This window comes from Leucoraja erinacea, chromosome 24, assembly GCF_028641065.1.
Source record: "Leucoraja erinacea ecotype New England chromosome 24, Leri_hhj_1, whole genome shotgun sequence".
Lineage (NCBI taxonomy): Eukaryota > Metazoa > Chordata > Chondrichthyes > Rajiformes > Rajidae > Leucoraja > Leucoraja erinaceus.
This window is the reverse complement of record NC_073400.1, coordinates 1,383,586-1,398,865: the sequence shown is the minus strand read 5'-3', so window position 1 is coordinate 1,398,865 and position 15,280 is coordinate 1,383,586.

Below are 15,280 nucleotides of genomic sequence, written 5' to 3'. Positions count from 1 at the left end.
AACTCAGCTGGACAGGCAGCATCTCTGGAGAGAAGGAATGGGTGGTTTCGGCTTGGCTTGTGACCCTTGGCTTGGCTTGGCTTTGGCTTTGGCTTGTGACCCTTCTTCAGACTGGTTAGAGATAAGGGAAATGAGAGGTACAGTCCAAAGAAAGCTTTGATGTAGACGGAGATGTGGAGAGATAAAGAACAATGAATGAAAGATGCAAAAAAGTTACGATGATAAAGGAAACAGGCCATTGTTAGCTGTTTGTAGGGTGAAAATGAGAAGCTGGTGCAACGGGTGGGATAGGCATAGACAGAGAGGGAATGGCAGGTCTACCTGCAGTTAGAGACATCAATATTCATACCACTGTGCTCACAAGCTGCACAAGATGCATTTCCTCCAATTTACATTTAGCCTCACTCTGTCAGTGGAGGAGATAGAGGAAAGAAAGGTCTGTGTAGGAATGGGAAGGAGAATTAAAGTGTCCAGCAACGGGAGATCAGGTTGGTTCACGCGGGCTGAGCGAATGTGTCAAATGTTATAGCACCCGCCAAAACGACCTCATCTATCATTGTTACTTTTTGCGTATCTTTCATTCATATCTCTCTACATCATCGTCTATATCTCGTTTCCTTTTCCCGCGATTTTCAGTCTGAAGAAGTGTCTTGACCCAAAACATCATCGATTCCTCTCCAGAGATGCTGACTGTCCTGCTGAGTTACTCCAGGATTTTGTGTCTATCTTCGGTTTATACCAACATCTGCAGTTCCTTCCTGCACATACAGAGACGCCAGTTTGCTGCCATTTTCAAGTCCCAGTTGTTGTAAGTGCAGTGATCTTGACCTGATCATGAAGGTCTGTTGTTCTGCTGGCGTTGAGAGATCATTCTGGCACCGGCCCGCTGTTGGGCAGTAGAGAGGCCCGGTTTGGCAGAGTCGCTGGTGGAGGCCCACGGGGGCCTGGAGTAAAGATCCAGGTCGGTGTCCCGGGGAGGCGGTGGTGCCGTTCCTCGTGGCTTCGATGTCGTCGTGGGTCTCGGCCTCGTGGTGTTCGGGCAGGTGGCGCGGTCCAGTGGTGGAGCCCCGGGCTTGCAGGCGGTCGAGTCGAGGAGTGTCGGTGGAGGCGGACAAGCTGGTGTCGGTGAGTGAGGCCCGGAGCTGCGGGAGAGTCGGAGCGAGGGCCTGCTGGAGCCGGCACATCGCAGCCAGTGTAGAACGCAGGGCACGGAAGGAGAAGTGTTGTGAAGAGCGGCAGATCGACTGTCGGTAACTGTGATCCCCGCGGGTTGTGTCCAAACTGGAATGTCTGGAACCGGAGCTGGAATCCCCGTGGTGGAAGATGGAGGCGCACGCAAGCACCGAGAAAACACACGTGGTTGTGGCAGCGGGTCTGGGTTAAAACGTGGTCGTAGAGTCGAAGAGCAGGAGGAATCACAGAGGGAGAGCAGCGAGGGAGGGTGGTGCTGAACTCCGCATGGAGAGAGGTGGAGAACTTCAAAGTAGACTACCTTGAGGAGATTTTGCAGTGGAGCAGACAAACTGTGTAGGAAGGAACTGCAGATGCTGGTTGAAACCGACAATAGATACAAAATGTTGGAGTGACTCAACATCTCTGGAGAGAAGGAATGGGTGACGTTCCGGTTCGAGACCCTACCTCAGACCCTGAAGTTGGAGTCTGAAGAAGGGGTTTGACCTGAAACATCACCTGTTTTCCAGAGATGCTGTCTGACCCGTTGAGTTACCCCAGCACTGCCGTTTTTCAGCCATGTATAGGCATTGTAGCTCATTCACATGCAGTCAGGGCCTGTTTTGTGATTTTATGTGTTCATTTGGTGCAACATTTTGACACCACTAACTTTTCTAATATATATTATTTTAATAATTAGTCAAATTTTTAACATGCGTTGATTAAGTAATTTTTAGTTATTAATTTATTACATTTGAAGTTGATTGGTCACAAAATCAAAACAGGACATGACGATATATCTGACCTAGTGAACCGGGCATCGCATGACTACAAGAATGGTCCAAATACCATAATGTGTCAGCCTCTTGTGTTTGCCTAAAAGCTTCCTAAAATCTAGCTGATGACCTACGGTTAACATGACAAACATGGAGACAAGTACTTTGTGGCACAGTAATTAATGATCTGGATGAGGGAATTGAAGGCAATATCTCCAAGTTTGCGGATGACACTAAGCTGGGGGGCAGTGTTAGCTGTGAGGAGGATGCTAGGAGACTGCAAGGTGACTTGGATAGGCTGGGTGAGTGGGCAAATGTTTGGCAGATGCAGTATAATGTGGATAAATGTGAGGTTATCCATTTTGGTGGCAAAAACGGGAAAGCAAACTATTATCTAAATGGTGGCCGATTGGGAAAGGGGGAGATGCAGCGAGACCTGGGTGTCATGGTACACCAGTCATTGAAGGTAGGCAAGCATGCTACTGCGGGTCTGCGGACGGCGGCATCGGGAGCCCGCGGATCCCTGGAGGGAGACCGCTTTTCGGGGCTCCTGCAACGGCGAATTCTCCCGCCCGTGTTGCGGGATTGAAGAGCTCCTGGAGCGGGGCCTGACACCACTGCCCCGCGCGGCTGGAATGGCCGCGGGACTTTGCGAGCGCACACCGGGGGCTCCAACACCAAGACCCGGTGTGCGACCTCGCACCACCCGGCGTGGCTTCAATGGCCGCGGGACAATCGCCATCGCCAGCCGGGGGCTTTGACTTTGACTCTGACATCGGGGGGGGGGAGAGTGCAGTGGAGAGATAAGTTTTTTTGGCCTTCCATCACAGCTATGTGATGGATGTTTATGTAAAATGTAATTATGTTGTGTCTGGGGTCTATTTGTGTGTAATGTATGGCTGCAGAAACGGCATTTCGTTTGGACCTCCAGGGGTCCAAATGACAATTAAATTGACTCTTGACTCTCTCTTGACTCTTGCAGGTGCAGCAGGCAGTAAAGAAAGCGAATGGTATGTTAGCTTTCATTGCAAAGGATTTGAGTATAGGAGCAGGGAGGTTCTACTGCAGTTGTACAGGGTCTTGGTGAGACCACACCTGGAGTATTGCGTACAGTTTTGGTCTCCAAATCTGAGGAAGGACATTATTGCCATAGAGGGAGTGCAGAGACGGTTCACCAGACTGATTCCTGGGATGTCAGGACTGTCTTATGAAGAAAGACTGGATAGACTTGGTTTATACTCTCTAGAATTTAGAAGATTGAGAGGGGATCTTATAGAAACTTACAAAATTCTTAAGGGGTTGGACAGGCTAGATGCAGGAAGATTGTTCCCGATGTTGGGGAAGTCCAGGACAAGGGGTCACAGCTTAAGGATAAGGGGGAAATCCTTTAAAAACCGAGATGAGAAGAACTTTTTTCACACAGAGAGTGGTGAATCTCTGGAACTCTCTGCCACAGAGGTTAGTTGAGGCCAGTTCATTGGCTATATTTAAGAGGGAGTTAGATGTGGCCCTTGTGGCCAAGGGGATCAGAGGGTATGGAGAGAAGGCAGGTACGGGATACTGAGTTGGATGATCAGCCATGATCATATTAAATGGCGGTGCAGGCTCGAAGGGCCGAATGGCCTACTCCTGCACCTAATTTCTATGTTTCTATGTTTCTAAGCTGGCAGTGTGAAGGGAACCTTTCAGAACCCAGCAATATTAAAGACAAAGCCAACAGGAATCCAGTAATGTAACTGTCAAAATCTCACCCATTATCCGACTCCAGGCAAATGACAGGCACATCAGTCGGGTCGGCGGTGAGCTTTGCTGCTTGCTGCGCAAGAACAGAGACTACACCGGCATGTTCATCAACCAGCGAGCCACGACCTGGAGAGAGAACAAAACAAGTCACATCTGACCAGGGCTTACACTGCCCATGGCACCAAGCAATGGGACCATCAGGGCTGGCATGTCAACCGTTCTCAGGGGAGCATTTGTCAAGGTTCCACATGATAGGCTACTTGCATGGGAGCCAAGGAGAGACAGCTGAATGGATAGAAAATTTGCTTCATGGATGGAAACAGAGGGTGATGGTGGAAGGTTGTTTTTCGGACTGGAGGCCTGTGACTAATGGTGTGCCGCGAATTCGGTGTTAGGCCCATTGATGTCTGTCATCAATTGCAGCAGTATCATGATCGGTTGAGCAGGTGGGCTGAGAAAAGGTTAATGGAATTTAATAAGATGATCTAAAAGGCTTTCGGCACATTGACCTTCATCAGTCAGCGTATTGAGTATAGAAGTTGGGAGGTTATGTTACGGTTATACAAGACATTGGTGAAGCCACATTTAGAGCATTGTGTTCATAATTGAATGGTGGTGCAGGCTCGAAGGGCCGAATGGCCTACTCCTGCACCTAATTTCTATGTTTCTATGTTTCTAGTAATACAGCGCAATTGTTGCTGCGTCACAGTACCTGACCTCGGATGCTGTCTGTGTGGAGTTTGCACACCTCCATGGGATTGCGTAGCTTTTAGTTTAGTTTAGTTTAGAGATAGAGTGCGGAAACAGGCCCTTCAGCCCACCGTGCCAGCAACAATCAGCGATCCCCACACACTAACACTGTCCTACACACACACTAGGGACAATTTATGCATGCACCAAGCCAATTAGCCTACATACCTGTTTAAGAAGGAACTGTAGATGCTGGAAAATTGAAGGTAGACAAAAGGTAGAGAAACTCAGCGGGTGCAGCAGCATCTATGGAGTGAAGGAAATAGGCAACGTTTTGGGCCGAAACCATTCTTCAAATCCTTCCTACATACCTGCACGTTTTTAGAGTGAGGGAGGAAAACCAAGATCTCGGAGAAATCCCAGGCAGTCACGTGATTAACGTACAAACTCTGCACAGATGGCACACGTGGTCGGGATCAAACCCGGGTCTCCGACGCTGCAAGCACTGTAATGGGCCTGTCCCACTTAGGTGATTTTTCAGGGGACTGCCGGCGACTGTCAGAGTGGAACACACACACACACACACACAACACACACACACAACACACACACACACACACACACACACACACACACACACACACACACACACGCACACGCACACGCACACGCACACACGCACACACACAGCTTCCTACATGTGGGGGACAGGGCAGAATGGACTCTGTAAGTCAAAGAACAAGTTAGCGTGTTGTATCTCTAAACTAAACAACCTTGTCTCTTCCCAAATTTGGTACGAAACACAGTTGATTAATGGCCTTAAATATAATGTTGCATCCTGTATTTTATGAAGATTGTAGACTACAGTACAGGAACGCAATGTCTATGATGAATATGATGTCAAGTTAAAGTAATCCCCTCTGCATGCACGTGATCCATATATCTCCTTGCCATCCAGATCCATACTTAGGGTTAGGTTTGTTATTATTTTTACATGTACTGAGGTACAGTGAGAAGCTTTGTTTTGCCTGCTGTCCAATTAGATCAGATGTACCAGACATAGATATATTCAAGTCAAACTCAAGTACGATAGATTGAGCAAAGAGGATGATACAGAATGCAGAATATAGTTCTCGGCATTGTTGCACATCAGTTCCAGAGTCCAATGTCACAATGGGGTAGAGGTGAATCGGACAGTACCCTAGCTTATGGAAGGACTGTTCAGAAACCTGATAGCAGAGGGGAAGAAGCTGAGTCTGGTGGAGGCTTTATTTAAAGAGTTGGATTTTTTTTAAATTTGTACAAAGCATGTTGGAAACAGATTATTTTTCTACACCTGCCATTTCTCAGTAAAAACCATTGATGCATTAGAAAAAATTGTAGGTTAATATATTCCCTAAACTGTAGATCCTGTGATTGATGGAAAGTGGCAGCATTCAGTTCACATAACACAGATACAAGGCCAACTATTAACTGTACAGCAGAATGGAGAGATCAGCAGTAGGGAGCAGTCAGCGATACCATTGACGGAGATGTTGATGTAGATTCCTCTCTGCACAATCCCGGCTTGCAGACTGATAATATTCTCCCTTCACACTGCGGGGGTTTGAATGTATTGACGTTTCTGCATTTATCAGGATGGCTCCTTTTCTTTCAAGTTTTCACGATTCTGACAAAGAACATTGTGCCTAGGAAGATAAGTGGAGCATTCTGACAGAAGACTCATTCTTTTGTATCTTCCATTGTCACCTCGATAGCATCTGATAGCGGGCTGGTACGACTGCTTACTGATGTGGAATATAAAACATGGGAGGAAGGGAAAGAGCTCTGTTATAAAACAGATAATTCAGATTAAACTGTGCACTACAGATGGAGGAGAGGGAATGATTAGCCAACAGGATGAACTGGAATCCAGGTGTTAAAGATCTTGCACGGTACAGGATGTACAAAACCTACCCTTTGTTATTTTCCTTTCATCCGCGGCACAATATATCCATTCGTATACTGTATATCAGTCTGAAGAAGGGGCCCGACACGAAACATCACGTGTCTATGTTCTCCAGAGATGCTGCTTGACCCGTTGAGTTACTACAGCACTTTGTGTCCTTTTGTATTCCATCTGAGTGAAGCCACATGGCTGTGGGGAAGTAGCTGTTCCTGAACCTGGACGTTACAGTTTCAGGCTCCTGTACCTTCTTCCCGATGGCAATGGTGAAGTGAGTGTGTGGCCAGGATGGTGTGTGTCTTTGATGATGTTGGCAGCCTTTTTGAGGCAGTGACTTCGATAGAACCCTTCAATGGTGGGGAGGTCAAAGCCAGTGATAGACTGGGCAGTGGTCACAACTTTTTGTAGTCTTTTCCGCTCCTGGACATTCAAGTTGCCGAACCAGGCCATGATGCAACCAGTCAGAATGCTCTCTACCGTGCACCTGTTGAAGTTCAGGAGAGTCCTCCTTGACATGCCGAATCTCCGTAATCTTCTCAGGAAGTAGAGTCGCTGATGTGCCTCATTTATAATTGCATCAGTGTGCTGGGTCCAGGAAAGATCGTCGGAAATATGCACGCCCAGGAATTTGAAGTTTTTGACCCTCTCCACCATCGTCCCATTGATGTAAACAGGATTGTGGCAAGTCAGGCAGCATCTGTGGAGGAAACGGTCAGACCACATTCTCGCGGCAGATAAAACTGGTACAGAGGGGTAGGGGTGGGACAAAGCCTGGTTAGTGATAGGCGGAAGGTACACAATAATGCTGGAGAAACTCAGCGGGTGCAGCAGTATCTATGGAGCGAAGGAAATAGGCAACCTTTCGGGTCAGGTGAGAGAGGGGGTGACTGGCAGATCATTGAAGTAAGTGACAAAGACTGGAGGTGAAGGGGGTGGCAGATAAGAAGAGAAGAGAGTGAAATGTAAAGTGGAGGGAGGGATATGGGCAGAAGGGGACAAAAGGATATATGGGAGATGTGGTTGAGAGGGGGATTGAGGCGTAGGGTGACTATTGAAGTGCACGGTCTTCACTTCCCACGGATCTCATCTCCATGAGTTGCACATCTGCAAGTCCAATGGCAGCTGAACTAGTCCATGCAAAGACTCCAAGACAAGCTTTGTTGACGATGAGAAGTGATATTCAAAGGTCCCATGTTCTGACTGTAAATAATCCCACTTCACAGCTCAGTCAATATGAAGCATCTTATGTGAGGGTTGAGTAATCAATGAGGATTTCAGGCGAAGGGGCAGAGCGCAGCCAGAGGTATCAGGCGAGGGCCAAGTGGCCCATGTGTCCCAAGAGGGCACCTGTTGAGCTGCTGCAAGAATGCCATTGTTCAATTTCAGTATACACTATAAAACACACTATTAATGGCTCTCTTGATGTGGGTACTCAATGAATTAAGGTGAAGGGTTAGAAGGTGAAGGAATTTCAGGTAAGCAGGTGTTACAGGCAAGGCATCAATGGATACAGGGGTAGGCACTAAATGCTGGAGTAACTCAGCGGGACAAGCAGCATCTCTGGAGAGAAATGTAAAGGGTCGTTTTACTTCAAACAGATAACAACACAAAAATTACTGATAAAGCAAAATCTTTATTTCGCCCAAGCGGGTGTGGCAGTAAACACTTACAGTATGTAGAATACAGACTATAGACTCACTCTATCCCCCACACAAAGAGGTAATGTTCAATCAGATATATTTATACCCCAATAATCAGCATATCAGCAATACCTTATCTTACAGAGCATTGTACAGCCTCTTCCCTGTTAGGATTGACAGGTTCTTCCGACAGAGGTAAGGTTAGCCCATATATCGTTATGCTGAAGAAGCTGTTTTTCTGCAGATTAAGCACTTGGTTTTTTTACCTTGTTGAACGCACATTACAATCTTATAGAGTAAAGAGTACGAGCCAAGTGTCTGAACATTCTCCTGATGTCTATACCATAGAGGAAAACATTCATGTATGTGCTGTTATCTCGTTGGTGTTATGGAAGAAGGGCAAAAACATTTTTGTTCTGATGCTGTAGCCTTGCTAGCGTAATAGGAGAAAGGTTAAGCATCCATTTTATTGCTTTAATTCTACAGCTGAATCCATTTTGTAACTTTTAAATCTTTAAACTTTCTCAGAAGGAATGGCCGATGTTTCGGGTTGAGACCCTTTTTCTGACTGATGTCAGAAGATAGAATGTAGTTGGAGACAGTAAGACTGGTGGGAGAACTGGGAAAGGGGAGGGGATGCAGAGAGAGGGAAAGCAAGGGCAGTCAGGATGGGAGGGAATACATCGAAGTCCCTCACCCTGAGCACAGGATCGCCCCATTGTTGCGTCCTCAGCCCCCTATTGTACTCCCTGTACACGCAGAACTGTGTGGCTAGGTTCAGCTCCAATTCAATAATTAAGTTTGCTGACGACACTGTGGTGGTGGGCCTGATCTCAGACAACGATGAGAAGGCCTCCCAGGAGGAGGTGGCTGTTCTAGCACTCTGGTGCCAGGATAACAGCCTCCTCTTGAACATCAAAAAAACGAAGGAGCTGATCATGGACTTTAGGAGGGCACAACATCCGAGGACGTACACTCCATTGAGGATAAATGGGGATCCTGTGGATAGGGTGAGCTGTTTTAAATATCTGAGAGTCCACATCTCCGAGGATATGACATGGGCATCACACGCCTCAGCACTCATGAGTAAGGCAAGGCAGCGCCTTTACCACCTCAGGCAAGTGAGGAAATTCAGAGTGTCTCCGAGGATCCTCCAGTACTTCTACACAGCGGCGGTGGAAAGCATCTTGTCCGGGAACATTACCAGCTGGTTTGGGAATTGCTCTGCCAAGGACAAGAAAGCTCTGCAGAGAGTATGGGAACTTCACTCGCCCCCCTGCAGGAACTTTTCATCAGGAGGTGCAACTCCAGAGCCAACAATATCATGAGAGACCCCTTCCACCCCTGCAACGGACTGTTCCAGCTGCTACGGTCAGGCAAACGCCTCCGTTGCCATGAGGTGAGAACGGAGAGGTTGAGAAGGAGTTTCTTCCCAGAGGCCATTCAGACTGTAAACGCCTATCTCACCAGGGACTAACTCTACTGAACGTTTTTCCATCCATTATTTATTATGTAAAAGAATATGTGTGTTATGATTGTGTTTATAGCTTGTTTGGTTGTTTGGTTGTTTGTCTTTTGCACAAAAGTCCGCGACCATTGCCACTTTCATTTCACTGCACATCTCGTATGTGTATGTGACAAATAAACTTGACTTGACTTGACTTGACTTGGCTATTTGAAGTCAGAGAAGTCAATATTCATACCGCTGGGGTATAAACTACCCAAGCGAAATGTTCCTCCAATTTGCACTGGGTCTCAATCTAACATTGGAGGAGGCCCAGGATGGAAAGGTCAGATTGGAAATGGGCGGGGAGTTGAGGTGCTGAGCAACTGGGAGATCAGGTAGGTTAAGGCGGACTGAGCGGAGGTGTTCAGTGAAATCATCGCCGGGCCTGCGCCGAGGTGGCAAAAGTGTTGGAGGATTATAAAAAAAGCATACAGCATATAATCCTCCATCACTGTCGCGACCTCCAACGGGATCCCACTGCTGGCCACGTCTTCCCATCTCCACCCCTTTCTGCTTCTACAGAGACCATTCCCTCCACAACTCTCTGGTCAACTCGTCCCAAACTACCCCTCCCCAGGCACTTTCCCAAGCAACTGCAGGAGATGCTACACCTGTCTCTCTACCTCCCCCCTCGACTCCATCCAAGGACCCCAACGGTCTTTCTAGGTGAGGCAGAGGTTCACTTGCACCTCCTCCAACCTCATCGACTGTATCCTCTTTTCCAGATGTCAACTTCTGTGCATCAGCAAGAACAAGCGCAAACTCAGCGATCGTTTCGCTGAACACCTCCACTCACTCCGTCTTAACCTATCTTATTTCTCATCACTTCAAAACCCCCTCCCATTCACAATCTGACCTTTCTGTCCTGGGCCTCCTCCATTTTCAGAGTGAGGCCCAGTGCAAATTGGAGGAACAGCATCTCATATTTTGCTTGGGTAGTTTACACCCCAGCAGAATGAACATTGACGTTTCAAACTTCAAAAAGCCCTTGCTTTCCTTCTCTCTCCATCCCCTCCCCCTTCCCAGTTCTCCCACAAGTCATATTGTCTCCGACTACATTCAATCTTTTACCCGCCCATATTTGACATCAGTCTGAAGAAGGGTCTCGACCCGAAATGTCACCCTTTCCTTATTTCCAGTGATGCTGCCTGTTCTGCTGAGTTACTCCAGCATTTTGTGTCTACCTTCGATTTAAACCAGCATCTGCAGTTCTTTCCTACACATGGATACAGGGGTTACAGGAAAGGTGACAATGGATACTGAGGCATTAAAGGTAAGGCAACAATGAGATAGGGGTTACAGGTGAGGTACCAATGGATGCTAAGGAGTTACAGGTGAGACTGGTGGCTACTGAGGGATTACAGGTGAGGGGTGGCTGGGCACTGAATGATCACTGGTACAGATCTGTGAACAAATTTACCTGGTGGAGGCAAGAGATCTACCAGAGGCGAGAGAAACTCCTCTTTCAAGAAAAGGTGAAGTGACTGCAGGCGAGAGGCAGGTCAGGCAGAGTTTGATGAACTCCTGGTTTCAGGTGCAGTACCAACACTTCCTGCCTGGGCTAGCACCACGTCTAATCTCAGACTCTTTCAGCAAGTAGAAAAGGTGAGCTGGAAATTGGAAAGGGGGTGAGGTAAAGAGGACAAAAACATTTGACATTTTCATATTTAATCACAAAAGTTCTGGTGATAGACTGAAGAAGCATCTCACCCCGAAACGTCACCTATTCCAGAGATGCTGTCTGACCCGCAGTGTTACTCCAGCTTTTTGTGTCTATCTTCCAGTGATAGACCAATTGTTTAGTGAGCTAAAGATCTGACCAAAGGCTCGTAAAAATAAATTAAACCGATTTTAAGAGAACATGCTGATCTATGTGAAACGGTATGTCCTCCTTAGAGAGAGGTTTGATTAACTTCTCCTAAAATACATAGTGCCCTCAACACATTGTGAACAGAAAACTCCCTCATGAGAATCAGCTGTTCAGAAGTGTGTGCAATTGATCAGTGAAGTTCCATTAAAAAAGACAACCATTTAGTGGAGGCCAAAATGAGTCCCATTTTTTGCATCTCTGAAGTGTCCTGCAGTGTTCTGCAAGCTGATGACTTCCTCGTTATGAGGGAGAGTTATTTACTAATTCAGAAAGACACAAAGTGCTGGAGTAATTCACTGGGTCAAGCAGTATCTCTGGCGAACATGGATAGGTGACAATTCGGGCTGGGACATTTCTTCAGACTACTTCTTACTAATTTAGTTTCCATTCGGACAATTCGGAGAAAAAAATATTTCTAAACCCCTGCATGAGCATCTTGGAGAGTGGCAAGCTTGTTCACTGAAAATAGTAGAATACAGTAAACCCTCATTTCAATGGGACTATTTATAACAGTTTTGGTTATAGTGGACAGATCTATTGATGGCTGCCCACACCGCCTCACTGGCCACTTCCAGGCTGGACATACTGCCACCATCGCCAGCACATACAGCTTCCTGAGCCCCTTCTAGGTCACACTTAGCTCCACCACTGACCCTTACCTGCACGCTGACCGCCCGCCACCATTACTCCACTGATCCTCACCTCCCCTCTGGCTACCAGAAGGCCGAGGCCATCAACTCACCTGGATTCCAGGCCCAGTACCACACCGAGAGTCTGAAGAAGGGTCCCAACCTAATACATCACCGATCCATGTTCTGTAGTGATGCTACCTGACCCGCTGAATTACTCCTGCAGTTTGTGTCCTTTTGTGTATTGACCAGCAACTGTACTTGTTTGTTCCTCCTAATACAAAGATAGTCCCTTACACAGTTATAGAGGACAGTCAGCAATAATGGCACCACACCCTACGGTTCGTTATAACGAGGGTTTACTACAGTTTTAGTGCAATAATTGTCTGCTACTGTAGGTTGATCCTTTCATCCAGTTGTTCTGGTTCAAGGTTATTCCAGGAGAGGCGGTTCATTCACTGCCTCACTTCTCCCTTCCTCATCCCTTGCATTGTCACATGGAGAAGCTCTCCTCTCTGGAGGCTGCAGAGTTGCTATGTGAAATGAGTTGGAGCTGTGTTAGTTGCTTAAATACATAGACAGTTCCATGCCCACTGCCATTTCAATACCAGGAGAATCTTGGAGGAAATGTAGAAATGATGTAAAAACATACCCTTCATATCTCCAGAAATAAGGAGGGTTTGTGCAGTTAGCAAAGTGTAGATAGAACTGCATAGGTGGGGGATCGCCATGCTGACAGGCAGGTTTGCCACTGCGACACAGGTGGTTTTAAACTAAATAAGGGGGAGGAGTGTCAAATGGGATAGTCAAGGATGGAGTTAAAGGGAAAGGGAGTAAAGGGATAGTTAATGATCCCAGAATTAACGGGAAACAAAGCTCACAAAGGGATAGGAGAGTGTGGCCAAGTGTAATAGGGATCGATGTGAAAGGTGAGATGCGTAAGGAATTAAAAGTATTGTATATGAATGCGTGAAGTATAAGAAGTAAAGTAGATGAGCTTGAGGCTCAGTTAGAGGTTGGTAGATATGATATTGTGGGGATTACCGAGACGTGGCTGCAGGAGGATCGGGCCTGGGAACTTAATATTCAGGGTTATACATCCTATAGAAAGGACAGGCAGGTGGGCAGAGGAGGGGGGTAGCTCTGCTGGTGACGGATGGAATTCAATCCCTTGTGAGGGAAGACATAGGGACTGACGATGTAGAATCAGTGTGGATTGAGTTGAGGAATTGTAAAGGCAAGAAGACACTAATTGGTGTTATCTACAGACCCCCAAATAGTAGCCCGGATGTAGGGTGTAAGTTGCAGCAGGAGTTAAAACTGGCATGTAACAAAGGTAATGCCACTGTGGTGATGGGGGATTTCAATATGCAGGTAGACTGGGAAAATCAGGTTGGTTCAGGACCCCAAGAAAAAGAGTTTGTTGAATGCCTCCGAGATGGATTCTTAGAGCAGCTTGTAATGGAGCCAACCAGAGAAAAGGTAATTCTGGATTTAGTGTTGTCCAATGAACCAGATATGATAAGAGAACTCGAGGTGAAGGAACTGCTTGGAGGTAGTGATCATAATATGATGAGTTTTAATCTGCAATTTGAGAAGGAGAAGGTTAAATCGGAAGTGTCAGTGATGCAGTTGAACAAAGGGGACTATGAAGCCATGATAGGAGAGCTGGCCAAGGTAGACTGGAAAGGGGTACTAGCAGGAATGATGGTGGAACAGCAATGGCAGGAATTTCCGGGCATACTCCGGAAGACGCAGGATCATTTCATTCCAAAAAGGAAGAAAGATTCTAAGGGTAGTAGGAGGCAACCGTGGCTGACAATAGAAGTTAGGGTTGGAATAAAACTAAAAGATAAGATGTATAACACAGCAAAGAATAACCGGATGCCAGAGGATTGGGAAACTTTCATAGGACAACAGAAGGAAACAAAACGGGCGATACGGGCTGAAAAGATGAAGTACGAAGGGAAGCTGGCCAGGAATATAAAGAAGGACAGTAAAAGCCTCTTTAGGTATGTTAAGGGAAAAAGAGAAGGAGAGAGTCGGGGTTCATGCCAGTAACCCACTCACTCACCGCTGCCGCGGTGCTCCGGGTGTGGAGCCACCGTATTGTGGTCGAGGAGGGAAGCAGCTCGTGTGGCTATGAGCGGCCTCCATCACCGGCCAGCGGAACCGACTGCCATCTCAGCGCCATCTGCTGGCCCGCTCACCGCTGGCAGTGGTCTCCATCTGAACAGTGAGGGGACCAGCTCAAGAGCAAAGATCATAGAGTGGAATGGGTCTGCGGGTGATGGATAACATCACAGCGGGTGGTGGAGCTTACTCCTGTGTCAGCGTGAACAAGGGATCAATTGAGGTTACTCGCCCTGACATATGGAATAAGCACCACCGCCCGCTGTCCTGTTACCCATTGCCCGCTGACCTGCTCGTGAGCTGGATGATCCCCGGCCGACCCCCTCCTTCTCAACCCTCCTGCCCTCCCCACAGCTTTACCCCTGGACAGACTACCCACACGCTCTGAAAGGAACTCCCTCCCCCCTCCCCCCAGCAGCGCTGTCCATTTTCAGCCGCTTCCCATCAGCTGCTTGCCATGAGAGATAGACTTGGCTAACCCTCAGTACAACATCGTTCTTGATGTTGCTGTACTGAGGGATACCAAAGTCTATCTTTCTTGGCTAACAATCTAACCTTCAGCCTCCAAGATGCAGGTACATTTTCTAGCAATGTTACAACATTTTGAGATTTAAAAAATCAAGTCTGCAATTTTATCTAACTCTGAAATTGAAGATGGACAAAAGCTGGAGTAGCTCAGCAGGACAGGCAGCGCAGCGACTCTGGAGAGAAGACTCTTCTTCTGACTGAACTGAACTCTCATCGGTGAGAGTACTTGTGATTGTCTGAAGAAGGGTCTTGACCAGAACCGCAGCCCTCTCCCTAGAGCCCCTGCCCGTCCCGCTGAGCCACTCTCACTAGAACTCTGTACAGCTGCAGAAGGACCTCTTTGCTCCTATATTTGATTCCTCTTGGTATAAAGGCCAACATGCCATTTCTTAGCGCTAACGGCAGGGAAACATGGTAACTTGTGAAGATTTTTCAACATGTTGAAAAATGTGCACATGTAAAACACACACATTACGACAAAATATAGAATGTAGGTTATTTGTTATCAGAAACCCCATCCCAGAAACAACAGTACTTAAAGAACATTTGTTTTACTAATTTACGAGCATGTACCATAGGTTGATCCATATCCAACAAAATGTTGTGATAATTGCATTAAATGTATTATTGTCTAAGAAATTTGGTGTGG